Source organism: Ambystoma mexicanum, chromosome 10 (genome assembly GCF_040938575.1).
Source record: "Ambystoma mexicanum isolate Mex_15411 chromosome 10, UKY_AmexF1_1, whole genome shotgun sequence".
Classification (NCBI taxonomy): domain Eukaryota; kingdom Metazoa; phylum Chordata; class Amphibia; order Caudata; family Ambystomatidae; genus Ambystoma; species Ambystoma mexicanum.
In genome coordinates, this window is record NC_090932.1 from 1,264,263,350 (window position 1) to 1,264,290,185 (window position 26,836).

General features: G+C 58.8%; 1 protein-coding gene across 2 annotated transcripts in view; it reads right to left on the minus strand.

The window, feature by feature from the left end:
- The window catches only part of SDSL (serine dehydratase like), a 273,452-nt gene that overhangs the window by 205,251 nt on the left and 41,365 nt on the right, over positions 1-26,836 (minus strand). The gene's annotated exons all lie outside the window — the stretch shown is intronic.

The following is a 26,836-nucleotide window of genomic DNA, read 5'->3' on the forward strand; positions in this document are numbered from 1 at the left end:
CACAGTGAGCAGGGCTTTCCACGTCTCGTTGCCCCCAGATAACCTAGGGTGACCAACCCCATGTTCCTTCAAAGAATTCAACAAAGATAGCAGACGCCCCTCTCTCGGACGAACAAGACATGATAACCTGTTCAGTGGTTGTTAACCACATTGAGAGTTTGCAGCCATCTGCTTTTTGCTCACTGTACCTTTCACAGATAGGAAATATCCATTTGCATATCAGCCTTTGTCCCGCCCACATGGGCAGTCCAGCACCGAAATGCTATGGCAATTCCTCTCTGAACAAGAGTACCAACAGCAACCCCATACACGTGTTTCAGCCTTGTTGGGCATCATCAGTGAGGTGAAGCTGAGCCTCTCTAAGCACAGTAAGCAGGAAGTCCATGTCTGGTTGCCCCCAGGTAACCTAGGGTGACCAACCCCAAGTTCATTCAAAGAATTCAACAAAGGTAGCAGGCGCCCCTCTCTCGGAAGAACAAGGCATGATAACCTGTTCAGTGGTTGTTAACCACATTGAGAGATCGCAGCCATCTGATTTTCGCTCACTGTACCTTTCACAGATAGGAAATATCCATTTGCATATCAGTCTTTGTCCCGCCCACATGGCCAGTCCAGCACCGAAATGCTATGGCAATTCCTCTCTGAACAAGAGTACCAACAGCAACCCCATACGCGTGTTTCAGCCTTGTTGGGCATCATCAGTGAGGTGAAGCTGAGCCTCTCTAAGCACAGTGAGCAGGGAGTCCACGTCTGGTTGCCCCCAGGTAACTCAGGGTGACCAACCCCAAGTTCCTTCAAAGAATTCAACAAAGATAGCAGACGCCCCTCTCTCGGACGAACAAGACATGATAACCTGTTCAGTGGTTGTTAACCACATTGAGAGTTTGCAGCCATCTGCTTTTTGCTCACTGTACCTTTCACAGATAGGAAATATCCATTTGCATATCAGTCTTTGTCCCGCCCACATGGGCAGTCCAGCACCGAAATGCTATGGCAATTCCTCTCTGAACAAGAGTACCAACAGCAACCCCATACACGTGTTTTAGCCTTGTTGGGCATCATCAGTGAGGTGAAGCTGAGCCTCTCTAAGCACAGTGAGCAGGAAGTCCACGTCTGGTTGCCCCCAGGTAACCTAGGGTGACCAACCCCAAGTTCATTCAAAGAATTCAACAAAGGTAGCAGGCGCCCCTCTCTTGGAAGAACAAGGCATGATAACCTGTTCAGTGGTTGTTAACCACATTGAGAGCTCGCAGGCATCTGATTTTTGCTCACTGTACCTTTCACAGATAGGAAATATCAATTTGCATATCAGTCTTTGTCCCGCCCACATGGCCAGTCCAGCACCAAAATGCTATGGCAATTCCTCTCTGAACAAGAGTACCAACAGCAACCCCATACGCGTGTTTCAGCCTTGTTGGGCATCATCAGTGAGGTGAAGCTGAGCCTCTCTAAGCACAGTGAGCAGGGAGTCCACGTCTGGTTGCCCCCAGGTAACCTAGGGTGACCAACCCCAAGTTCATTCAAAGAATTCAACAAAGGTAGCAGGCGCCCCTCTCTCGGAAGAACAAGGCATGATAACCTGTTCAGTGGTTGTTAACCACATTGAGAGCTCGCAGCCATCTGATTTTTGCTCACTCTACCTTTCACAGATAGGAAATACCCATTTGCATATCAGTCTTTGTCCCGCCCACATGGCCAGTCCAGCACCGAAATGCTATGGCAATTCCTCTCTAAACAAGAGCACCAACAGCAGCCCCATACACGTGTTTCAGCGTTGTTGGGCATAATCAGTGAGGTGAAGCTGAGCCTCTCTAAGCACAGTGAGCAGGAAGTCCACGTCTGGTTGCCCCCAGGTAACCTAGGGTGACCAACCCCAAGTTCATTCAAAGAATTCAACAAAGGTAGCAGGCGCCCCTCTCTTGGAAGAACAAGGCATGATAACCTGTTCAGTGGTTGTTAACCACATTGAGAGCTCGCAGGCATCTGATTTTTGCTCACTGTACCTTTCACAGATAGGAAATATCAATTTGCATATCAGTCTTTGTCCCGCCCACATGGCCAGTCCAGCACCAAAATGCTATGGCAATTCCTCTCTGAACAAGAGTACCAACAGCAACCCCATACGCGTGTTTCAGCCTTGTTGGGCATCATCAGTGAGGTGAAGCTGAGCCTCTCTAAGCACAGTGAGCAGGGAGTCCACGTCTGGTTGCCCCCAGGTAACCTAGGGTGACCAACCCCAAGTTCATTCAAAGAATTCAACAAAGGTAGCAGGCGCCCCTCTCTCGGAAGAACAAGGCATGATAACCTGTTCAGTGGTTGTTAACCACATTGAGAGCTCGCAGCCATCTGATTTTTGCTCACTCTACCTTTCACAGATAGGAAATGCCCATTTGCATATCAGTCTTTGTCCCGCCCACATGGCCAGTCCAGCACCGAAATGCTATGGCAATTCCTCTCTAAACAAGAGCACCAACAGCAGCCCCATACACGTGTTTCAGCGTTGTTGGGCATAATCAGTGAGGTGAAGCTGAGCCTCTCTAAGCACAGTGAGCAGGGAGTCCACGTCTGGTTGCCCCCAGGTAACTCAGGGTGACCAACCCAAAGTAAAGTTCCATGCAAATATTTCAAAAAAGGTAGCAGGCGCTCCTCTCCAGAAAGTCCTGCAGTCCTCTGTGCTGGCCTGTGACTGAGCAGTCCTCCGTGCTGGCCTATGACTGAACAGTCCTCCGCACTCCTGCAGTCCTCTGTGCTGGCCTATGACTGAGCAGTCTGCTGTGCTGGCCTTTGACTGAGCAGTCCTCTGTGCTGGCTTGTGACTGAGCAGTCCTCCCCACTCCTGCAGTCTTCTGTGCTGGCCTATGACTGAGCAGTCTGCCCCGCTCCTGCAGTACTCTGTGCTGGCCTGTGACTGAGCAGTTCTCTGTGCTGGCCTGTGACTGAGCAGTCCTCCCCGCTTCTGCTGTCCTCCGTGCTGGCCTGTGACTGAGCAGTCCTCCCCGCTCCAGCAGTCCTCATGCTGGCCTGTGACTGAGCAGTCCTCTGTGGTGGCCTGTGACTGAGCAGTCCTCCCTGCTCCTGCAGTCCTTCATGCTTGCCTGTGACTGAGCAGTCCTCCCTGCTCCTGCAGTCCTCCGTGCTGGCCTGTGACTGAGCAGTCCTCCGGCTCCTGCAGTCCTCTGTGCTGGCCTGTGACTGAGCAGTCCTCCCTGCAGTCTTCTGTGCTGGCCTGTGACTGAGCAGTCCTCCCCGCTCCTGCAGTCCTCTGTGGTGGCCTGTGACTGAGCAGTCCTCTGTGCTGTCCTGTGACTGAGCAGTCCTCTGTGCTGTCCTGTGACTGAGCAGTCCTCCGTGCTGGCCAGTGACTGAGCAGTCCTCCCCGCTCCTGCAGTCCTCCCTGCCGGCCTGTGGCTGAGCAGTCCTCTGTGCTGTCCTGTGACTGAGCAATCCTCCCCGCTCCTGCAGTCCTCTGTGCTGGCCTGTGTCTGAGCAGTCCTCCCCCCCTCCTGCAGTCCTCTGTGCTGGCCTATGACTGAGCAGTACTACCCGCTCCTGCAGTCCTCTGTGCTGGCCTGTGACTGAGCAGTCCTCCCACTCCTGCAGTCCTCCGTGCTGGCCTGTGACTGAGCAGTCCTCCCTGCTCCTGCAGTCCTCCGTGCTGGCCTGTGGCTGAGCAGTCCTCTGTGCTGTCCTGTGACTGAGCAATCCTCCCCGCTCCTGCAGTCCTCTGTGCTGGCCTGTGTCTGAGCAGTCCTCCCCCCCTCCTGCAGTCCTCTGTGCTGGCCTATGACTGAGCAGTACTACCCGCTCCTGCAGTCCTCTGTGCTGGCCTGTGACTGAGCAGTCCTACCACTCCTGCAGTCCTCTGTGCTGGCCTGTAACTGAGCAGTCCTCTGTGCTGGCCTGTAACTGAGCAGTCCTCCCCGCTCCCGCAGTCCTCTGTGGTGGCCTGTGACTGAACAGCCCTCCCCGCTCCTGCAGTCCTTCGTGCTTGCCTGTGACTGAGCAGTCCTCCCCGCTCCTGCAGTCCTCCATGCTGGCCTGTGACTGAGCAGTCCTCCCCACTCCTGCAGTCCTCTGTGCTGGCCTGTGACTGAGCAGTCCTCCCCACTCCTGCAGTCCTTTGTGCTGGCCTGTGACTGAGCAGTCCATCCCACTCCTGCAGTCCTCTGTGCTGGCCTATGACTTAGCTGTCCTCCCCGCTCCTGCAGTCTTCCGTGCTGGCCTGTGACTGAGCAGTCCTCCCCACTCCTGCAGTCCTCTGTGCTGGCCTGTGACTGAGCAGCCCTCTGCACTCCTGCAGTCCTCTGTGCTGGCAGTTGACTGAGCAGTCCATCCCACTCCTGCAGTCCTCCGTGCTGGCCTGTGATTGAGCAGTCCTCCCCACTCCTGCAGTCCTCTGTGCTGGCCTGTGACTGAGCAGTCCTCCCTACTCCTGCAGTCCTCTGTGCTGGCTTGTGACTGAGCAGTTCATCCCACTCCTGCAGTCCTCTGTGCTGGCCTATGACTGAGCAGTTCTCCCCTCTCCCACAGTCCTCTGTGCTGGCCTGTGACTGAGCAGTCCTCCCCGCTCCTGTAGTCCTCTGTGCTGGCCTGTGACTGAGCAGTCCTCCCCGCTCCCACAGTCTTCTGTGCTGGCCTGTGACTGAGCAGTCCTCTCTGCTGGCCTGTGACTGAGCAGTCCTCCCCGCTCCTGCAGTCCTCTGTGGTGGCCTGTGACTGAGCAGTCCTCTGTGCTGTCCTGTGACTTAGCAGTCCTCCGTGCTGGCCTGTGACTGTGCAGTCCTCCCCGCTCCTGAGGTCCTCTGTGCTGACCTGTGACTGAGCATTCCTCTGTGCTGTCCTGTGACTGAACAGTCCTCTCCGCTCCTGCAGCCCTCCGTGCTGGCCTGTGACTGAGCAGTCCTCCCTGCTCCTGCAGTCCTCCGTGCTGGCCTGTGGCTGAGAAGTCCTCTGTGCTGTCCAGTGACTGAGCAATCCTCCCCGCTCCTGCAGTCCTCTGTGCTGGCTTGTGTCTGAGCAGTCCTCCCACTCCTGCAGTCCTCTGTGCTGGCCTGTAACTGAGCAGTCCTATGTGCTGGCCTGTGACTGAGCAGTCCTCCCTGCTCCCGCAGTCCTGTGTGGTGGCCTGTGACTGAACAGTCCTCCCCGCTCCTGCAGTCCTTCGCGCTTGCCTGTGACTGAGCAGTCCTCCCCGCTCCTGCAGTCCTCCGTGCTGGCCTGTTACTGAGCAATCCTCCCCACTCCTGCAGTCCTCTGTGCTGGCCTGTGACTAAGCAGTCCTCCCCACAACTGCAGTCCTCTGTGCTGGCCTGTGACTGAGCAGTCCATCCCACTCCTGCAGTCCTCTGTGCTGGTCTATGACTGAGCAGTCCTCCCCGCTCCTGCAGTCCTCTGTGCTGGCCTGTGACTGAGCAGTCCTCTGTGCTGGCCTGTGACTGAGCAGTCCTCCCCGCTCCCGCAGTCCTGTGTGCTGGCCTGTGACTGTGCAGTGCTCCCCTCTCCCGCAGTCCTATGTGCTGGCCTGTGACTGAGCAGTCCTCCCCGCTCCCGCAGTCTTCTGTGCTGGCCTTTGACCTGAGCAGTCCTCCCAGCTCCTGCAGTCCTCTGTGGTGGCCTGTGACTGAGCAGTCCTCCCCGCTCCTGCAGTCCTCCGTGCTGGCCTGTGACTGAGCAGTCCTCCCCACTCCTGCAGTCCTCTGTGCTGGCCTGTGACTGAGCAGTCCTCCCCACTCCTGCAGTCCTTTGTGCTGGCCTGTGACTGAGCAGTCCATCCCACTCCTGCAGTCCTCTGTGCTGGCCTATGACTTAGCAGTCCTCCCCGCTCCTGCAGTCCTCCGTGCTGGCCTGTGACTGAGCAGTCCTCCCCACTCCTGAAGTCCTCTGTGCTGGCCTGTGACTGAGCAGCCCTCTGCACTCCTGCAGTCCTCTGTGCTGGCAGTTGACTGAGCAGTCCATCCCACTCCTGTAGTCCTCCGTGCTGGCCTGTGATTGAGCAGTCCTCCCCACTCCTGCAGTCCTCTGTGCTGGCCTGTGACTGAGCAGTCCTCCCTACTCCTGCAGTCCTCTGTGCTGGCTTGTGACTGAGCAGTTCATCCCACTCCTGCAGTCCTCTGTGCTGGCCTATGACTGAGCAGTTCTCCCCTCTCCCACAGTCCTCTGTGCTGGCCTGTGACTGAGCAGTCCTCCCCGCTCCTGTAGTCCTCTGTGCTAGCCTGTGACTGAGCAGTCCTCCCCGCTCCCACAGTCTTCTGTGCTGGCCTGTGACTGAGCAGTCCTCTCTGCTGGCCTGTGACTGAGCAGTCCTCCCCGCTCCTGCAGTCCTCTGTGGTGGCCTGTGACTGAGCAGTCCTCTGTGCTGTCCTGTGACTTAGCAGTCCTCCGTGCTGGCCTGTGACTGTGCAGTCCTCCCTGCTCCTGCAGTCCTCTGTGCTGACCTGTGACTGAGCATTCCTCTGTGCTGTCCTGTGACTGAACAGTCCTCTCCGCTCCTGCAGCCCTCCGTGCTGGCCTGTGACTGAGCAGTCCTCCCTGCTCCTGCAGTCCTCCGTGCTGGCCTGTGGCTGAGAAGTCCTCTGTGCTGTCCAGTGACTGAGCAGTCCTCCCCGCTCCTGCAGTCCTCTGTGCTGGCTTGTGTCTGAGCAGTCCTCCCACTCCTGCAGTCCTCTGTGCTGGCCTGTAACTGAGCAGTCCTATGTGCTGGCCTGTGACTGAGCAGTCCTCCCTGCTCCCGCAGTCCTCTGTGGTGGCCTGTGACTGAACAGTCCTCCCCGCTCCTGCAGTCCTTCGCACTTGCCTGTGACTGAGCAGTCCTCCCCGCTCCTGCAGTCCTCCGTGCTGGCCTGTGACTGAGCAATCCTCCCCACTCCTGCAGTCCTCTGTGCTGGCCTGTGACTAAGCAGTCCTCCCCACAACTGCAGTCCTCTGTGCTGGCCTGTGACTGAGCAGTCCATCCCACTCCTGCAGTCCTCTGTGCTGCTCTATGACTGAGCAGTCCTACCCGCTCCTGCAGTCCTCTGTGCTGGCTTGTGACTGAGCAATCCTCTGTGCTGGCCTGTGACTGTGCTGTCCTCCCCGCTCCTGCAGTCCTCCATGCTGGCCCGTGACTGAGCAGTCCTCCCCGCTCCCGCAGTCCTGTGTGCTGGCCTGTGACTGTGCAGTGCTCCCCTCTCCCGCAGTCCTATGTGCTGGCCTGTGACTGAGCAGTCCTCCCCGCTCCCGCAGTCTTCTGTGCTAGCCTTTGACTGAGCAGTCCTCTGTGCTGGCCTGTGACTGAGCAGTCCTCCCCGCTCCTGCAGTCCTCCGTGGTGGCCTGTGACTGAGCAGTCCTCCCCGCTCCTGCAGTCCTCTGTGGTGGCCTGTGACTGAGCAGTCCTCTCCGCTCCTGCAGTCCTCTGTGCTGTCCAGTGACTGAGCAGTCCTCCGTGCTGGCCTGTGACTGAGCAGTCCTCTGTGCTGTCCTGTGACTGAGCAGTCCTCCCCGTTCCTGCAGTCCTCCGTGCTGCCCTGTGACTGAGCAGTCCTCCCTGCTCCTGCAGTCCTGCGTGCTGGCCTGTGATTGAGCAGTCCTCCGTGCTGTCCTGTGACTGAGTAGTCCTCCCTGCTCCTGCAGTCCTCTGTGCTGGTCTGTGACTGAGCAGTCCTCCCCCCTCCTGCAGTCCTCTGTGCTGGCCTATGACTGAGCAGTCCTACCCGCTCCTGCAGTCCTCTGTGCTGGCCTGTGACTGAGCAGTCCTCCCATTCCTGCAGTCCTCTGTGCTGGCCTGTAACTGAGCAGTCCTCTGTGCTGGCCTGTGACTGAGCAGTCCTCCCCGCAGTCCTCTGTGCTGGTCTGTGACTGAGCAGTCCTCTGTGCTGGCCTGTGACTGTGCAGTCCTCCCCGCTCCTGCAGTCCTCCGTGCTGGCCAGTGACTGAGCAGTCCTCCCCGCTCCTGCAGTCCTCTGTGCTGGCCTGTGACTGAGCAGTGCTCCCCTCTCCCTCAGTCCTCTGTGCTGGCCTGTGACTGAGCAGTCCTCCCCGCTCCTGTAGTCCTCTGTGCTGGCCTGTGACTGAGCAGTCCTCCCCGCTCCCGCAGTCTTCTGTGCTGCCCTGTGACTGAGCAGTCCTCCCCGCTCCTGCAGTCCTCTCTGCTGGCCTGTGACTGAGCAGTCCTCCCCGCTCCTGCAGTCCTCCGTGCTGGCCTGTGATTGAGCAGTCCTCCCCACTCCTGCAGTCCTCTGTGCTGGCCTGTGACTGAGCAGTCCTCCCTACTCCTGCAGTCCTCTGTGCTGGCTTGTGACTGAGCAGTTCATCCCACTCCTGCAGTCCTCTGTGCTGGCCTATGACTGAGCAGTTCTCCCCTCTCCCACAGTCCTCTGTGCTGGCCTGTGACTGAGCAGTCCTCCCCGCTCCTGTAGTCCTCTGTGCTAGCCTGTGACTGAGCAGTCCTCCCCGCTCCCACAGTCTTCTGTGCTGGCCTGTGACTGAGCAGTCCTCTCTGCTGGCCTGTGACTGAGCAGTCCTCCCCGCTCCTGCAGTCCTCTGTGGTGGCCTGTGACTGAGCAGTCCTCTGTGCTGTCCTGTGACTTAGCAGTCCTCCGTGCTGGCCTGTGACTGTGCAGTCCTCCCTGCTCCTGCAGTCCTCTGTGCTGACCTGTGACTGAGCATTCCTCTGTGCTGTCCTGTGACTGAACAGTCCTCTCCGCTCCTGCAGCCCTCCGTGCTGGCCTGTGACTGAGCAGTCCTCCCTGCTCCTGCAGTCCTCCGTGCTGGCCTGTGGCTGAGAAGTCCTCTGTGCTGTCCAGTGACTGAGCAGTCCTCCCCGCTCCTGCAGTCCTCTGTGCTGGCTTGTGTCTGAGCAGTCCTCCCACTCCTGCAGTCCTCTGTGCTGGCCTGTAACTGAGCAGTCCTATGTGCTGGCCTGTGACTGAGCAGTCCTCCCTGCTCCCGCAGTCCTCTGTGGTGGCCTGTGACTGAACAGTCCTCCCCGCTCCTGCAGTCCTTCGCACTTGCCTGTGACTGAGCAGTCCTCCCCGCTCCTGCAGTCCTCCGTGCTGGCCTGTGACTGAGCAATCCTCCCCACTCCTGCAGTCCTCTGTGCTGGCCTGTGACTAAGCAGTCCTCCCCACAACTGCAGTCCTCTGTGCTGGCCTGTGACTGAGCAGTCCATCCCACTCCTGCAGTCCTCTGTGCTGCTATATGACTGAGCAGTCCTACCCGCTCCTGCAGTCCTCTGTGCTGGCTTGTGACTGAGCAATCCTCTGTGCTGGCCTGTGACTGTGCTGTCCTCCCCGCTCCTGCAGTCCTCCATGCTGGCCCGTGACTGAGCAGTCCTCCCCGCTCCCGCAGTCCTGTGTGCTGGCCTGTGACTGTGCAGTGCTCCCCTCTCCCGCAGTCCTATGTGCTGGCCTGTGACTGAGCAGTCCTCCCCGCTCCCGCAGTCTTCTGTGCTAGCCTTTGACTGAGCAGTCCTCTGTGCTGGCCTGTGACTGAGCAGTCCTCCCCGCTCCTGCAGTCCTCCGTGGTGGCCTGTGACTGAGCAGTCCTCCCCGCTCCTGCAGTCCTCTGTGGTGGCCTGTGACTGAGCAGTCCTCTCCGCTCCTGCAGTCCTCTGTGCTGTCCAGTGACTGAGCAGTCCTCCGTGCTGGCCTGTGACTGAGCAGTCCTCTGTGCTGTCCTGTGACTGAGCAGTCCTCCCCGTTCCTGCAGTCCTCCGTGCTGCCCTGTGACTTAGCAGTCCTCCCTGCTCCTGCAGTCCTGCGTGCTGGCCTGTGATTGAGCAGTCCTCCGTGCTGTCCTGTGACTGAGTAGTCCTCCCTGCTCCTGCAGTCCTCTGTGCTGGTCTGTGACTGAGCAGTCCTCCCCCCTCCTGCAGTCCTCTGTGCTGGCCTATGACTGAGCAGTCCTACCCGCTCCTGCAGTCCTCTGTGCTGGCCTGTGACTGAGCAGTCCTCCCATTCCTGCAGTCCTCTGTGCTGGCCTGTAACTGAGCAGTCCTCTGTGCTGGCCTGTGACTGAGCAGTCCTCCCCGCAGTCCTCTGTGCTGGTCTGTGACTGAGCAGTCCTCTGTGCTGGCCTGTGACTGTGCAGTCCTCCCCGCTCCTGCAGTCCTCCGTGCTGGCCAGTGACTGAGCAGTCCTCCCCGCTGCTGCAGTCCTCTGTGCTGGCCTGTGACTGAGCAGTGCTCCCCTCTCCCTCAGTCCTCTGTGCTGGCCTGTGACTGAGCAGTCCTCCCCGCTCCTGTAGTCCTCTGTGCTGGCCTGTGACTGAGCAGTCCTCCCCGCTCCCGCACTCTTCTGTGCTGCCCTGTGACTGAGCAGTCCTCCCCGCTCCTGCAGTCCTCTCTGCTGGCCTGTGACTGAGCAGTCCTCCCCGCTCCTGCAGTCCTCCATGGTGGCCTGTGACTGAGCATTCCTCCCCACTCCTGCAGTCCTCCGTGCTGGCCTGTGACTGAGCAGTCCTCCCCGCTCCCGTAGTCCTCTGTGCTGGCCTGTGACCGAGCAGTCCTCCCCGCTCCTGAAGTCCTCTGTGCTGGCCTGTGACTGAGCAGTCCTCCCCGCAACCGCAGTCCTCTGTGCTGGCCTGTGACTGAGCAGTCCTCTGTGCTGGCCTGTGACTGTGCAGTCCTCCACACTCCTGCAGTCCTCCGTGCTGGTCTGTGACTGAGCAGTCCTCCCCGCTCCCACAGTCCTCTGTGCTGGCCTGTGACGCAGCAGTGCTCCCCGCTGCCACAGTCCTCTGTGCTGGCCTGTGACTGAGCAGTCCTCCCTGCTCTTGTAGTCCTCTGTGCTGGCCTGTGACTGAGCAGTCCTCCCCGCTCCTGCAGTCCTCTGTGCTGGCCTGTGACTGAGCAGTCCTCTGTGCTGGCCTGTGACTGTGCAGTCCTCCGCGCTCCTGCAGTCCTCCGTGCTGGCCTGTGACTGAGCAGTCCTCCCTGCTCCCACAGACCTCTGTGCTAGCCTGTGACTGAGCAGTGCTCCCCGCTCCCGCAATCCTCTGTGCTGGCCTGTGACTGAGCAGTCCTCACCGCTCCCGCAGTCCTGTGTGCTGGCCTGTGACTGAGCAGTCCTCCCCGCTCCCACAGTCCTGTGTGCTGGCCTGTGACTGAGCAGTCCTCCCCGCTCCTGTAGTCCTCTGTGCTGGGCTGTGACTGAGTAGTCCTCTGTGCTGGCCTGTGACTGAGCAGTCCTCCCCGCTCCTGTAGTCCTCTGTGCTGGCCTGTGACTGAGCAGTCCTCCCCGCTCCCGTAGTCCTGTGTGCTGGCCTGTGACTGAGCAGTCCTCCCTGCTCCTGCAGTCCTCTGTGCTGGTATGTGACTGACCGGTCCTCCCATTCCTGCAGTCCTCTGTGCTGGCCTGTAACTGAGCAGTCCTCCCCGCAGTCCTCTATGCTGGTCTGTGACTGAGCACTCCTCTGTGCTGGCCTGTGACTGTGCAGTCCTCCCCGCTCCTGCAGTCCTCTGTGCTGGCCAATGACTGAGCAGTCCTCCCCGCTCCCGCAGTCCTCTGTGCTGGCCTGTGACTGAGCAGTGCTCCCCCCTCCCTCAGTCCTCTGTGCTGGCCTGTGATGAGCAGTCCTCCCCGCTCTTGAAGTCCTCTGTGCTGGCCTGTGACTGAGCAGTCCTCCCCGCTCCTGCAGTCTTCTGTGCTGGCCTGTGACTGAGCAGTCCTCCCCGCTCCTGCAGTCCTCTCTGCTGGCTTGTGACTGAGCAGTCCTCCCCACTCCTGCAGTCCTCCGTGCTGGTCTGTGACTGAGCAGTCCTCCCTGCTCCCGTAGTCCTCTGTGCTGGCCTGTGACCGAGCAGTCCTCCCCGCTCCTGAAGTCCTCTGTGCTGGCCTGTGACTGAGCAGTCCTCCCCACTCCCACAGTCCTCTGTGCTGGCCTGTGACTGAGCAGTGCTCCCAGCTCCCACAGTCCTCTGTGCTGGCCTGTGACTGAGCAGTCCTCCCTGCTCTTGTAGTCCTCTGTGCTGGCCTGTGACTGAGCAGTCCTCCCCGCTCCAGCAGTCCTCTGTGCTGGCCTGTGACTGAGCAGTCCTCTGTGCTGGCCTGTGACTGTGCAGTCCTCCACGCTCCTGAAGTCCTCCGTGCTGGCCCGTGACTGAGCAGTACTCCCCGCTCCCACAGACCTCGGTGCTAGCCTGTGACTGAGCAGTGCTCCCCGCTCCCGCAATCCTCTGTGCTGGCCTGTGACTGAGCAGTTCTCCCCGCAGTCCTGTGTGCTGGCCTTTGACTGAGCAGTCCTCCCCGCTCCTGTAGTCCTCTGTGCTGGGCTGTGACTGAGTAGTCCTCTGTGCTGGCCTGTGACTGAGCAGTCCTCCGTGCTGGCCTGTAGTCACTGAGCAATCCTCCCCGCTCCAGCAGTCCTCTCTGCTGGCCTGTAACTGAGCAGTCCTCCCCGCTCCTGCAGTCCTCCGTGCTGGCCTGTGACTGAGCAGTCCTCTGTGCTGTCCTGTGACTGAGCAGTCCTCCGCGTTCCTGCAGTCCTCCGTGCTGCCCTGTGACTGAGCAGTCCTCCCTGCTCCTGCAGTCCTCCGTGCTGCCCTGTGACTGAGCAGTCCTCCGTGCTGTCCTGTGACTGAGTAGTCCTCCCTGCTCCTGCAGTCCTCTGTGCTGGTCTGTGACTGAGCAGTCCTCCACCCTCCTGCAGTCCTCTGTGCTGGCCTATGACTGAGCAGTCCTACCCGCTCCTGCAGTCCTCTGTGCTGGCCTGTGACTGAGCAGTCCTCCCATTCCTGCAGTCCTCTGTGCTGGCCTGTAAATGAGCAGTCCTCTGTGCTGGCCTGTGACTGAGCAGTCCTCCCCGCAGTCCTCTGTGCTGGTCTGTGACTGAGCAGTCCTCTGTGCTGGCCTGTGACTGTGCAGTCCTCCACACTCCTGCAGTCCTCCGTGCTGGTCTGTGACTGAGCAGTCCTCCCCGCTCCCACAGTCCTCTGTGCTGGCCTGTGACGCAGCAGTGCTCCCCGCTCCCACAGTCCTCTGTGCTGGCCTGTGACTGAGCAGTCCTCCCTGCTCTTGTAGTCCTCTGTGCTGGCCTGTGACTGAGCAGTCCTCCCCGCTCCTGCAGTCCTCTGTGCTGGCCTGTGACTGAGCAGTCCTCTGTGCTGGCCTGTGACTGTGCAGTCCTCCACGCTCCTGCAGTCCTCCGTGCTGGCCTGTGACTGAGCAGTCCTCCCTGCTCCCACAGACCTCTGTGCTAGCCTGTGACTGAGCAGTGCTCCCCGCTCCCGCAATCCTCTGTGCTGGCCTGTGACTGAGCAGTCCTCACCGCTCCCGCAGTCCTGTGTGCTGGCCTGTGACTGAGCAGTCCTCCCCGCTCCCACAGTCCTGTGTGCTGGCCTGTGACTGAGCAGTCCTCCCCGCTCCTGTAGTCCTCTGTGCTGGGCTGTGACTGAGTAGTCCTCTGTGCTGGCCTGTGACTGAGCAGTCCTCCCCGCTCCTGTAGTCCTCTGTGCTGGCCTGTGACTGAGCAGTCCTCCCCGCTCCCGTAGTCCTGTGTGCTGGCCTGTGACTGAGCAGTCCTCCCTGCTCCTGCAGTCCTCTGTGCTGGTATGTGACTGAGCGGTCCTCCCATTCCTGCAGTCCTCTGTGCTGGCCTGTAACTGAGCAGTCCTCCCCGCAGTCCTCTATGCTGGTCTGTGACTGAGCACTCCTCTGTGCTGGCCTGTGACTGTGCAGTCCTCCCCGCTCCTGCAGTCCTCTGTGCTGGCCAATGACTGAGCAGTCCTCCCCGCTCCCGCAGTCCTCTGTGCTGGCCTGTGACTGAGCAGTGCTCCCCCCTCCCTCAGTCCTCTGTGCTGGCCTGTGATGAGCAGTCCTCCCCGCTCTTGAAGTCCTCTGTGCTGGCCTGTGACTGAGCAGTCCTCCCCGCTCCTGCAGTCTTCTGTGCTGGCCTGTGACTGAGCAGTCCTCCCCGCTCCTGCAGTCCTCTCTGCTGGCCTGTGACTGAGCAGTCCTCCCCACTTCTGCAGTCCTCCGTGCTGGTCTGTGACTGAGCAGTCCTCCCTGCTCCCGTAGTCCTCTGTGCTGGCCTGTGACCGAGCAGTCCTCCCCGCTCCTGAAGTCCTCTGTGCTGGCCTGTGACTGAGCAGTCCTCCCCACTCCCACAGTCCTCTGTGCTGGCCTGTGACTGAGCAGTGCTCCCAGCTCCCACAGTCCTCTGTGCTGGCCTGTGACTGAGCAGTCCTCCCTGCTCTTGTAGTCCTCTGTGCTGGCCTGTGACTGAGCAGTCCTCCCCGCTCCAGCAGTCCTCTGTGCTGGCCTGTGACTGAGCAGTCCTCTGTGCTGGCCTGTGACTGTGCAGTCCTCCACGCTCCTGAAGTCCTCCGTGCTGGCCCGTGACTGAGCAGTACTCCCCTCTCCCACAGACCTCAGTGCTAGCCTGTGACTGAGCAGTGCTCCCCGCTCCCACAATCCTCTGTGCTGGCCTGTGACTGAGCAGTTCTCCCCGCATCCTGTGTGCTGGCCTTTGACTGAGCAGTCCTCCCCGCTCCTGTAGTCCTCTGTGCTGGGCTGTGACTGAGTAGTCCTCTGTGCTGGCCTGTGACTGAGCAGTCCTCCGTGCTGGCCTGTAGTCACTGAGCAATCCTCCCCGCTCCAGCAGTCCTCTCTGCTGGCCTGTAACCGAGCAGTCCTCCCCGCTCCTGCAGTCCTCCGTGCTGGCCTGTGACTGAGCAGTCCTCTGTGCTGTCCTGTGACTGAGCAGTCCTCCCCGTTCCTGCAGTCCTCCGTGCTGCCCTGTGACTGAGCAGTCCTCCCTGCTCCTGCAGTCCTCCGTGCTGCCCTGTGACTGAGCAGTCCTCCGTGCTGTCCTGTGACTGAGTAGTCCTCCCTGCTCCTGCAGTCCTCTGTGCTGGTCTGTGACTGAGCAGTCCTCCACCCTCCTGCAGTCCTCTGTGCTGGCCTATGACTGAGCAGTCCTACCCGCTCCTGCAGTCCTCTGTGCTGGCCTGTGACTGAGCAGTCCTCCCATTCCTGCAGTCCTCTGTGCTGGCCTGTAAATGAGCAGTCCTCTGTGCTGGCCTGTGACTGAGCAGTCCTCCCCGCAGTCCTCTGTGCTGGTCTGTGACTGAGCAGTCCTCTGTGCTGGCCTGTGACTGTGCAGTCCTCCCCGCTCCTGCAGTCCTCCGTGCTGGCCAGTGACTGAGCAGTCCTCCCCGCTCCTGCAGTCCTCTGTGCTGGCCTGTGACTGAGCAGTGCTCCCCTCTCCCTCAGTCCTCTGTGCTGGCCTGTGACTGAGCAGTCCTCCCCGCTCCTGTAGTCCTCTGTGCTGGCCTGTGACTGAGCAGTCCTCCCCGCTCCCGCAGTCTTCTGTGCTGCCCTGTGACTGAGCAATCCTCCCCGCTCCTGCAGTCCTCTCTGCTGGCCTGTAACTGAGCAGTCCTCCCCGCTCCTGCAGTCCTCCATGGTGGCCTGTGACTGAGCATTCCTCCCCACTCCTGCAGTCCTCCGTGCTGGCCTGTGACTGAGCAGTCCTCCCCGCTCCCATAGTCCTCTGTGCTGGCCTGTGACCGAGCAGTCCTCCCCGCTCCTGAAGTCCTCTGTGCTGGCATGTGACTGAGCAGTCCTCCCCGCCGTCCTCTGTGCTGGCCTGTGACTGAGCAGTCCTCTGTGCTGGCCTGTGACTGTGCAGTCCTCCACACTCCTGCAGTCCTCCGTGCTGGTCTGTGACTGAGCAGTCCTCCCCACTCCCACAGTCCTCTGTGCTGGCCTGTGACTCAGCAGTGCTCCCCGCTCCCACAGTCCTCTGTGCTGGCCTGTGACTGAGCAGTCCTCCCTGCTCTTGTAGTCCTCTGTGCTGGCCTGTGACTGAGCAGTCCTCCCCGCTCCTGCAGTCCTCTGTGCTGGCCTGTGACTGAGCAGTCCTCTATGCTGGCCTGTGACTGTGCAGTCCTCCACGCTCCTGCAGTCCTCCGTGCTGGCCTGTGACTGAGCAGTCCTCCCTGCTCCCACAGACCTCTGTGCTAGCCTGTGACTGAGCAGTGCTCGCCGCTCCCGCAATCCTCTGTGCTGGCCTGTGACTGAGCAGTCCTCACCGCTCCCGCAGTCCTGTGTGCTGGCCTGTGACTGAGCAGTCATCCCCGCTCCCACAGTCCTCTGTGCTGGCATGTGACTGAGCAGTCCTCCCTGCTCCCGCAAGTCCTGTGTGCTGGCCTGTGACTGAGCAGTCCTCCCCGCTCCTGTAGTCCTCTGTGCTGGGCTGTGACTGAGTAGTCCTCTGTGCTGGCCTGTGACTGAGCAGTCCTCCCCGCTCCTGTAGTCCTCTGTGCTGGTCTGTGACTGAGCAGTCCTCTGTGCTGGCCTGTGACTGTGCAGTCCTCCACACTCCTGCAGTCCTCCGTGCTGGTCTGTGACTGAGCAGTCCTCCCCGCTCCCACAGTCCTCTGTGCTGGCCTGTGACGCAGCAGTGCTCCCCGCTCCCACAGTCCTCTGTGCTGGCCTGTGACTGAGCAGTCCTCCCTGCTCTTGTAGTCCTCTGTGCTGGCCTGTGACTGAGCAGTCCTCCCCGCTCCTGCAGTCCTCTGTGCTGGCCTGTGACTGAGCAGTCCTCTGTGCTGGCCTGTGACTGTGCAGTCCTCCACGCTCCTGCAGTCCTCCGTGCTGGCCTGTGACTGAGCAGTCCTCCCTGCTCCCACAGACCTCTGTGCTAGCCTGTGACTGAGCAGTGCTCCCCGCTCACGCAATCCTCTGTGCTGGCCTGTGACTGAGCAGTCCTCACCGCTCCCGCAGTCCTGTGTGCTGGCCTGTGACTGAGCAGTCCTCCCCGCTCCCACAGTCCTGTGTGCTGGCCTGTGACTGAGCAGTCCTCCCCGCTCCTGTAGTCCTCTGTGCTGGGCTGTGACTGAGTAGTCCTCTGTGCTGGCCTGTGACTGAGCAGTCCTCCCCGCTCCTGTAGTCCTCTGTGCTGGCCTGTGACTGAGCAGTCCTCCCCGCTCCCGTAGTCCTGTGTGCTGGCCTGTGACTGAGCAGTCCTCCCTGCTCCTGCAGTCCTCTGTGCTGGTATGTGACTGAGCGGTCCTCCCATTCCTGCAGTCCTCTGTGCTGGCCTGTAACTGAGCAGTCCTCCCCGCAGTCCTCTATGCTGGTCTGTGACTGAGCACTCCTCTGTGCTGGCCTGTGACTGTGCAGTCCTCCCCGCTCCTGCAGTCCTCTGTGCTGGCCAATGACTGAGCAGTCCTCCCCGCTCCCGCAGTCCTCTGTGCTGGCCTGTGACTGAGCAGTGCTCCCCCCTCCCTCAGTCCTCTGTGCTGGCCTGTGATGAGCAGTCCTCCCCGCTCTTGAAGTCCTCTGTGCTGGCCTGTGACTGAGCAGTCCTCCCCGCTCCTGCAGTCTTCTGTGCTGGCCTGTGACTGAGCAGTCCTCCCCGCTCCTGCAGTCCTCTCTGCTGGCCTGTGACTGAGCAGTCCTCCCCACTCCTGCAGTCCTCCGTGCTGGTCTGTGACTGAGCAGTCCTCCCTGCTCCCGTAGTCCTCTGTGCTGGCCTGTGACCGAGCAGTCCTCCCCGCTCCTGAAGTCCTCTGTGCTGGCCTGTGACTGAGCAGTCCTCCCCACTCCCACAGTCCTCTGTGCTGGCCTGTGACTGAGCAGTGCTCCCAGCTCCCACAGTCCTCTGTGCTGGCCTGTGACTGAGCAGTCCTCCCTGCTCTTGTAGTCCTCTGTGCTGGCCTGTGACTGAGCAGTCCTCCCCGCTCCAGCAGTCCTCTGTGCTGGCCTGTGACTGAGCAGTCCTCTGTGCTGGCCTGTGACTGTGCAGTCCTCCACGCTCCTGAAGTCCTCCGTGCTGGCCCGTGACTGAGCAGTACTCCCCTCTCCCACAGACCTCAGTGCTAGCCTGTGACTGAGCAGTGCTCCCCGCTCCCGCAATCCTCTGTGCTGGCCTGTGACTGAGCAGTTCTCCCCGCAGTCCTGTGTGCTGGCCTTTGACTGAGCAGTCCTCCCCGCTCCTGTAGTCCTCTGTGCTGGGCTGTGACTGAGTAGTCCTCTGTGCTGGCCTGTGACTGAGCAGTCCTCCGTGCTGGCCTGTAGTCACTGAGCAATCCTCCCCGCTCCAGCAGTCCTCTCTGCTGGCCTGTAACCGAGCAGTCCTCCCCGCTCCTGCAGTCCTCCGTGCTGGCCTGTGACTGAGCAGTCCTCTGTGCTGTCCTGTGACTGAGCAGTCCTCCCCGTTCCTGCAGTCCTCCGTGCTGCCCTGTGACTGAGCAGTCCTCCCTGCTCCTGCAGTCCTCCGTGCTGCCCTGTGACTGAGCAGTCCTCCGTGCTGTCCTGTGACTGAGTAGTCCTCCCTGCTCCTGCAGTCCTCTGTGCTGGTCTGTGACTGAGCAGTCCTCCACCCTCCTGCAGTCCTCTGTGCTGGCCTATGACTGAGCAGTCCTACCCGCTCCTGCAGTCCTCTGTGGTGGCCTGTGACTGAGCAGTCCTCCCATTCCTGCAGTCCTCTGTGCTGGCCTGTAAATGAGCAGTCCTCTGTGCTGGCCTGTGACTGAGCAGTCCTCCCCGCAGTCCTCTGTGCTGGTCTGTGACTGAGCAGTCCTCTGTGCTGGCCTGTGACTGTGCAGTCCTCCCCGCTCCTGCAGTCCTCCGTGCTGGCCAGTGACTGAGCAGTCCTCCCCGCTCCTGCAGTCCTCTGTGCTGGCCTGTGACTGAGCAGTGCTCCCCTCTCCCTCAGTCCTCTGTGCTGGCCTGTGACTGAGCAGTCCTCCCCGCTCCTGTAGTCCTCTGTGCTGGCCTGTGACTGAGCAGTCCTCCCCGCTCCCGCAGTCTTCTGTGCTGCCCTGTGACTGAGCAATCCTCCCTGCTCCTGCAGTCCTCTCTGCTGGCCTGTAACTGAGCAGTCCTCCCCGCTCCTGCAGTCCTCCATGGTGGCCTGTGACTGAGCATTCCTCCCCACTCCTGCAGTCCTCCGTGCTGGCCTGTGACTGAGCAGTCCTCCCCGCTCCCATAGTCCTCTGTGCTGGCCTGTGACCGAGCAGTCCTCCCCGCTCCTGAAGTCCTCTGTGCTGGCATGTGACTGAGCAGTCCTCCCCGCCGTCCTCTGTGCTGGCCTGTGACTGAGCAGTCCTCTGTGCTGGCCTGTGACTGTGCAGTCCTCCACACTCCTGCAGTCCTCCGTGCTGGTCTGTGACTGAGCAGTCCTCCCCGCTCCCACAGTCCTCTGTGCTGGCCTGTGACTCAGCAGTGCTCCCCGCTCCCACAGTCCTCTGTGCTGGCCTGTGACTGAGCAGTCCTCCCTGCTCTTGTAGTCCTCTGTGCTGGCCTGTGACTGAGCAGTCCTCCCCGCTCCTGCAGTCCTCTGTGCTGGCCTGTGACTGAGCAGTCCTCTATGCTGGCCTGTGACTGTGCAGTCCTCCACGCTCCTGCAGTCCTCCGTGCTGGCCTGTGACTGAGCAGTCCTCCCTGCTCCCACAGACCTCTGTGCTAGCCTGTGACTGAGCAGTGCTCGCCGCTCCCGCCATCCTCTGTGCTGGCCTGTGACTGAGCAGTCCTCACCGCTCCCGCAGTCCTGTGTGCTGGCCTGTGACTGAGCAGTCCTCCCCGCTCCCACAGTCCTCTGTGCTGGCATGTGACTGAGCAGTCCTCCCTGCTCCCGCAAGTCCTGTGTGCTGGCCTGTGACTGAGCAGTCCTCCCCGCTCCTGTAGTCCTCTGTGCTGGGCTGTGACTGAGTAGTCCTCTGTGCTGGCCTGTGACTGAGCAGTCCTCCCCGCTCCTGTAGTCCTCTGTGCTGGCCTGTGACTGAGCAGTCCTCCCCCCTCCCGTAGTCCTGTGTGCTGGCCTGTGACTGAGCAGTCCTCCCTGCTCCTGCAGTCCTCTGTGCTGGTATGTGACTGAGCGGTCCTCCCATTCCTGCAGTCCTCTGTGCTGGCCTGTAACTGAGCAGTCCTCCCCGCAGTCCTCTATGCTGGTCTGTGACTGAGCACTCCTCTGTGCTGGCCTGTGACTGTGCAGTCCTCCCAGCTCCTGCAGTCCTCTGTGCTGGCCAATGACTGAGTAGTCCTCCCCGCTCCCGCAGTCCTCTGTGCTGGCCTGTGACTGAGCAGTGCTCCCCCCTCCCTCAGTCCTCTGTGCTGGCCTGTGATGAGCAGTCCTCCCCGCTCCTGAAGTCCTCTGTGCTGGCCTGTGACTGAGCAGTCCTCCCCGCTCCTGCAGTCTCCTGTGCTGGCCCGTGACTGAGCAGTCCTCCCTGCTCCCGTAGTCCTCTGTGCTGGCCTGTGACCGAGCAGTCCTCCCCGCTCCTGAAGTCCTCTGTGCTGGCCTGTGACTGAGCAGTCCTCCCCACTCCCACAGTCCTCTGTGCTGGCCTGTGACTGAGCAGTGCTCCCAGCTCCCACAGTCCTCTGTGCTGGCCTGTGACTGAGCAGTCCTCCCTGCTCTTGTAGTCCTCTGTGCTGGCCTGTGACTGAGCAGTCCTCCCCGCTCCAGCAGTCCTTTGTGCTGGCCTGTGACTGAGCAGTCCTCTGTGCTGGCCTGTGACTGTGCAGTCCTCCACGCTCCTGCAGTCCTCCGTGCTGGCCTCTGACTGAGCAGTACTCCCCGCTCCCACAGACCTTGGTGCTTGCCTGTGACTGAGCAGTGCTCCCCGCTCCCGCAATCCTCTGTGCTGGCCTGTGACTGAGCAGTCCTCCCCGCTCCCGCAGTCCTGTGTGCTGGCCTTTGACTGAGCAGTCCTTCCCGCTCCTGTAGTCCTCTGTGCTGGGCTGTGACTGAGTAGTCCTCTGTGCTGGCCTGTGACTGAGCAGTCCTCCCTGCTCTTGTAGTCCTCTGTGCTGGCCTGTGACTGAGCAGTCCTCCCCGCTCCAGCAGTCCTCTGTGCTGGCCTGTGACTGAGCAGTCCTCTGTGCTGGCCTGTGACTGTGCAGTCCTCCACGCTCCTGCAGTCCTCCGTGCTGGCCTCTGACTGAGCAGTACTCCCCGCTCCCACAGACCTTGGTGCTTGCCTGTGACTGAGCAGTGCTCCCCGCTCCCGCAATCCTCTGTGCTGGCCTGTGACTGAGCAGTCCTCCCCGCTCCCGCAGTCCTGTGTGCTGGCCTGTGACTGAGCAGTCCTCCCCGCTCCTGTAGTCCTCTGTGCTGGCCTGTGACTGAGCAGTCCTCCCCGCTCCTGTAGTCCTCTGTGCTGGCCTGTGACTGAGCAGTCCTCCCCGCTCCCGTAGTCCTGTGTGCTGGCCTGTGACTGAGCAGTCCTCCCTGCTCCTGCAGTCCTCTGTGCTGGCCTGTGACTGAGCAGTCCTCCCATTCCTGCAGTCCTCTGTGCTGGCCTGTAACTGAGCAGTCCTCTGTGCTGGCCTGTGACTGAGCAGTCCTCCCCGCAGTCCTCTATGCTGGTCTGTGACTGAGCACTCCTCTGTGCTGGCCTGTGACTGTGCAGTCCTCCCCACTCCTGCAGTCCTCTGTGCTGGCCAGTGACTGAGCAGTCCTCCCCGCTCCCGCAGTCCTCTGTGCTGGCCTGTGACTGAGCAGTGCTCCCCCTCCCTCAGTCCTCTGTGCTGGCCTGTGATGAGCAGTCCTCCCCGCTCCTGAAGTCCTCTGTGCTGGCCTGTGACTGAGCAGTCCTCCCCGCTCCTGCAGTCTTCTGTGCTGGCCTGTGACTGAGCAGTCCTCCCCGCTCCTGCAGTCCTCTCTGCTGGCCTGTGACTGAGCAGTCCTCCCCACTCCTGCAGTCCTCCATGCTGGTCTGTGACTGAGCAGTCCTCCCTGCTCCCGTAGTCCTCTGTGCAGGCATATGACCGAGCAGTCCTCCCCGCTCCTGAAGTCCTCTGTGCTGGCCTGTGACTGAGCAGTCCTCTGTGCTGGCCTGTGACTCTGCAGTCCTCCACACTCCTGCTGTCCTCCGTGCTGGCCTGTGACTAAGCAGTCCTCCCCGCTCCCACAGTCCTCTGTGCTGGCCTGTGACTGAGCAGTGCTCCCAGCTCCCACAGTCCTCTGTGCTGGCCTGTGACTGAGCAGTCCTCCCTGCTCTTGTAGTCCTCTGTGCTGGCCTGTGACTGTGCAGTCCTCCACGCTCCTGCAGTCCTCCGTGCTGGCCTCTGACTGAGCAGTCCTCCCCGCTCCCACAGACCTTGGTGCTTGCCTGTGACTGAGCAGTGCTCCCCGCTCCCGCAATCCTCTGTGCTGGCCTGTGACTGAGCAGTCCTCCCCGCTCCCGCAGTCCTGTGTGCTGGCCTTTGACTGAGCAGTCCTTCCCGCTCCTGTAGTCCTCTGTGCTGGGCTGTGACTGAGTAGTCCTCTGTGCTGGCCTGTGACTGAGCAGTCCTCCCCGCTCCCACAGTCCTCTGTGCTGGCATGTGACTGAGCAGTCCTCCCCGCTCCCGCAGTCCTGTGTGCTGGCCTTTGACTGAGCAGTCCTCCCCGCTCCTGTAGTCCTCTGTGCTGGGCTGTGACTGAGTAGTCCTCTGTGCTGGCCTGTGACTGAGCAGTCCTCCCCGCTCCTGTAGTCCTCTGTGCTGGCCTGTGACTGAGTGTGACTGAGCAGTCCTCCCCGCTCCTGTAGTCCTCTGTGCTGGCCTGTGACTGAGCAGTCCTCCCCGCGTCCTCTGTGCTGGCCTGTGAGTGAGCAGTCCTCCCCGCTCCCGCAGTCCTGTGTGCTGGCCTGTGACTGAGCAGTCCTCCCCACTCCTGCAGTCCTCTGTGCTGACCTGTGACTGAGCAGTCCTCCCCGCTCCCGCAGTCCTCTGTGGTGGCCTGTGACTGAGCAGTCCTCCCCGCTCCCGCAGTCCTCTGTGCTGGCCTGCGACTGAGCAGTCCTCCCCGCTCCCGCAGTCCTCTGTGCTGGCCTGCGACTGAGCAGTCCTCCCCGCTCCCGCAGTCCTCCGTGGTGGCCTGCGACTGAGCAGTCCTCCCCGCTCCCGCAGTCCTGTGTGCTGGCCTGCGACTGAGCAGTCCTCCCCAGCTGGCCCCAGGTTGAGGCCACCACGGAGGCCCAGTTCCTTGAAATGAATACGTGCCTCGCTAGTTTCCACCCTACTCGCGTTTTAGAGCACATTAAGGACCCGTGTGTGTTCTGCCCCTCTACAAACACTTACCAGCTAACAGGTTGAGCAGTGGCATGTGTGAGCCCTATGGACCAGAAGAGAGTGTAGGTGCATTGAATAGTAGGCCATATGTGCAGATCCATGACCAGCTATCACCATCCTTTCTTGTGCTCGCAGCGTAACTTGCTCGGAGGCCAATGGAGGTTTGTATTTCTTGCACTGATGCATTCCTTGCTTCTTCAGTCTGCCTGTGCATTTTGGGGGAACTGAGTTCTGCGTGTAACTTCTGGATGACTTGTTCAATTGTATTAGTTACTGAATGTTCTGGGTGTGTCACTCATAGCCGGGGTTAGAATATCCTTTGGCTGGGAAGCTTGGACTTGAACTGGATTTAGTGGCCATTTTCAGAAACCTTTACAAATATGGCTGGTGGTACCTCATGATCATTAAACTACTGACTGCCCTAAAGACATATGTATGCGCCCTATGAAAATTGTCGTGTTTTACCTACGGACATATGTTGAGCTACTAGGCTTTTGTGCTGCGGCAAACCACCAGAATGGTAGTTTATCTCTCGCTCTTATGTGAATGGGAGTAAATTCCTAGAAGTCTGGGACTATGGGCCCTTGTGGGGACTGGAACCAAAGGGTTAAGTAGCCAGTGTAAATATCACTTGTGCCCACCGCATCACTTCTATTTACTGTCACTGTGTCACATCAGGGTTCGAAATTGCTGGGAACTACTTTTGTCTCCCCAGGCCATTAGGCGCCTTACAACATTAACTTTGAGTGTTTGAGAATGTAAAGAAAGAAGAATTAGGGCACATGTACAAATAATTGGGCAAAAGGTGACAGGGTTGTTCAACTCCAAGCCTTGATGCATGCAGGGGTTTCAGGATACCCCTCATTAATATTCATGAGATACAGTCTAATGCAATGATTCTAAATGTGAGCACATATTTCCTCATGAATATTAATGAGGGAAATCCGAAAACCCAAATATGTTCCATCTACAGTATGACCATGTGTGTGCCTAATACAGGATGGGACATGAATGAATGTGTATGCATGAGAGACAAGAGAGGCAGCTGAATGGGTAACATTAAACTAAGAACACTGTATGGCAATCTGCCATTAGTCCAGGCAAATCTTATAAGGTTTTACACAAAAAAGCATAACAAAACGAGTGACGTTCTCTTCGATCAGAGGACACCTATGTAAGAGTGACAAATGCACAGTGCTGGTTCTGGGATTTACAGGGCCATGTGTGCCAAAATATGTCCGCCTCTTTCATTCTGCTTCATGTATAAAACCTCACCAAAAAATGACCTAACAGAAAATGGGATTACATAAGAGGGAGTGAAATCAGTCTTTAGCATCAGGGGAAGTTATATTACATGATGGTGCCTTGAGCAAGTCCAGAGACAAATAATGTTGTGATGTGCAATATATAAATGGTTTATTTTATTACAATATATCAAGCAATACCTTCAGTGAGGTTATTGTGAATAGCCTACAGTAGGGGTCTGCAACCTTTGGGTCTGCAGAGATTGTTGGACTAAGACTCCCATGGTCCCTCACCATTCCCTATGCTGGCTAAAACCAATGGGGGTTGTAGTCCAAAACATCTGATTATTAACAGAAACACTTCTAAGAGCTACTTCTTTAAAAGCAGACAGTGCACAGTGATATAAAACTATTTGGACAGGAACACACAGTTCAGTTAAGTGGGGATGTTTGAATTTGAGATCAGTCTGCAACGTAGACTTTGAACAACATATATTCCCAGGTTCAATTGGTAGAACGCTCACACCTTTAACAGATAACACAACCTGATAAATACGCAAATCCATATTGTAATATATCAAGCAAAAAGAGTTTGATTTTGCCCGGCTTGAGTGGAACATACAAGTACCAGAATGCAAACTAATGTGAGCCTAATGCATTCCTCTGGGTTTTTTAAATGTATTTTCAAGACTGAGACAAACAACAAAATATACTGCGTGATAAGGTCTGTGTACAATATTTGTAAAATACATTAATTGTGGTCATTTTGGAGACTGGGGGGTTGGCAAATATTCCTCGGCCTGGGGTGCAGTCGGGTCTAAGCCTGGCCTCTCTGCATCACTGTCCTCAAGTGAGCTGCAGGGAATGCCCTGATCTGGCATTCCTTTGAGGATTCTGCATAAATAGCCAAACGTGGTTTGCAGGGAATGCCCTGATCTGGGTTCCCTTGGAGGACTCTGCATAAATAGCCAAACGTGGGCTGCAGGGAATGCCCTGATCTGGGATCCCTTGGAGGACTCTGCATAAATAGCCAAACGTGAGCTGCAGGGAATGCCCTGATCTGGGTTCCCTTGGAGGACTCTGCATAAATAGCCAAACGTGGGCCGCAGGGCATGCCCTGATCTGGGTTCCCTTGGAGGACTCTGCATAAATAGCCAAACGTGAGCCGCAGGGAATGCCCTGATCTGGGTTCCCTTGGAGCACTCTGCATAAATAGCCAAACGTGGGCCGCAGGGAACGCCCTGATCTGGGTTCCCTTGGAGGACTCTGCATAAATAGCCAAACGTGAGCCGCAGGGAACGCCCTGATCTGGATTCCCTTGGAGGGCTCTGCATAAATAGCCAAACGTGAGCCGCAGGGAACGCCTTGATCTGGGATCCCTTGGAGGGCTCTGCATAAATAGCCAAACGTGGGCCGCAGGGAACGCCCTGATATGGGTTCCCTTGGAAGGCTCTGCATAAATAGCCAAACGTGGGCCGCAGGGAACGCCCTGATATGGGTTCCCTTGGAGGGCTCTGCATAAATAACCAAACGTGAGCAGCAGGGCATGCCCTGATCTGGGTTCCCTTGGAGGGCTCTGCATAAATAGCCAAACGTGGGCCGCAGGGAATGCCCTGATCTGAGTTCCCTTGGAGGACTCTGCATAAATAGCCAAAAGTGAGCTGCAGTGAATGCCCTGATCTGGGTTCCTTTAGATCAGGGTTGTCCAACTCCAGGCCTCGGGGGATTGAATCCTGATGGGTTTTTAGGATTTCCCTCATTAATATTCATGAGGAAAAATGTGCTTACATTTAGAATCATTGCATACACATTTATCTCATGAACATAAATGAGGGGTATCCGGAAAACCTGGCATGGATCTGGCCCTCAATGCTTGGAGTGGAACAACCCTGCATTAGAGGGATCTGCAGCACTAAGATGGAGGGAACAGCAGTGAATTCCCTGATCTGGGATCTTTTGGAGGGATCTGCATCACTAACCTGAAGTGAGCTGCAGGGAATGTCCTGATCTGGGATTCTTTATAGCCAGCATCTCCATCCAGCTGGTCCATCGCAGGTGACTTAGTTTGCCAGAGGCTACTCACGTAACAGCAGACCCTCCTCTCACCAAGCATCCAGCTGCCCCCTGTTTCTGCCTCTCCCTGCAAGGTACCTGGCCACAGCTGTGTGCACCTGAGAGGAGGGGCTGGAGTGTCCTGGGTGCATTTCCAGCAGTCAGCTTAAAGAGTTGGCTAACACATCTCGGTTGTTATCAGCAGAGCTTTTTCTATGAGTGACAGGACATTTCTAAATGAAAGACCCGAAATAGCCCCAGTTACCTAGCAAACCCTGTGTCTACTTCACAGTGTGTTTAAGAGAGGGAAAGGACAAAGCCCCCTTTTAAAGGTGTGTTTATATCCATGAGGTCTGCTAGCTTTAAATTCAAAAAAGGGGTGCTTTATGTCCATAGTGAAAGATTCTTAACATCACTCATAAAATCGAACTGGAAGTTTGACACAATCTCAATACCTAACTGGGTTTATTGCAGCGTGTGTATTAAAGTGATGAGAGTACAGTGGTGTTAAATAGATGTTCCAGGCTTGCATTCTTTTCCATTCTGAGGCTTACAGT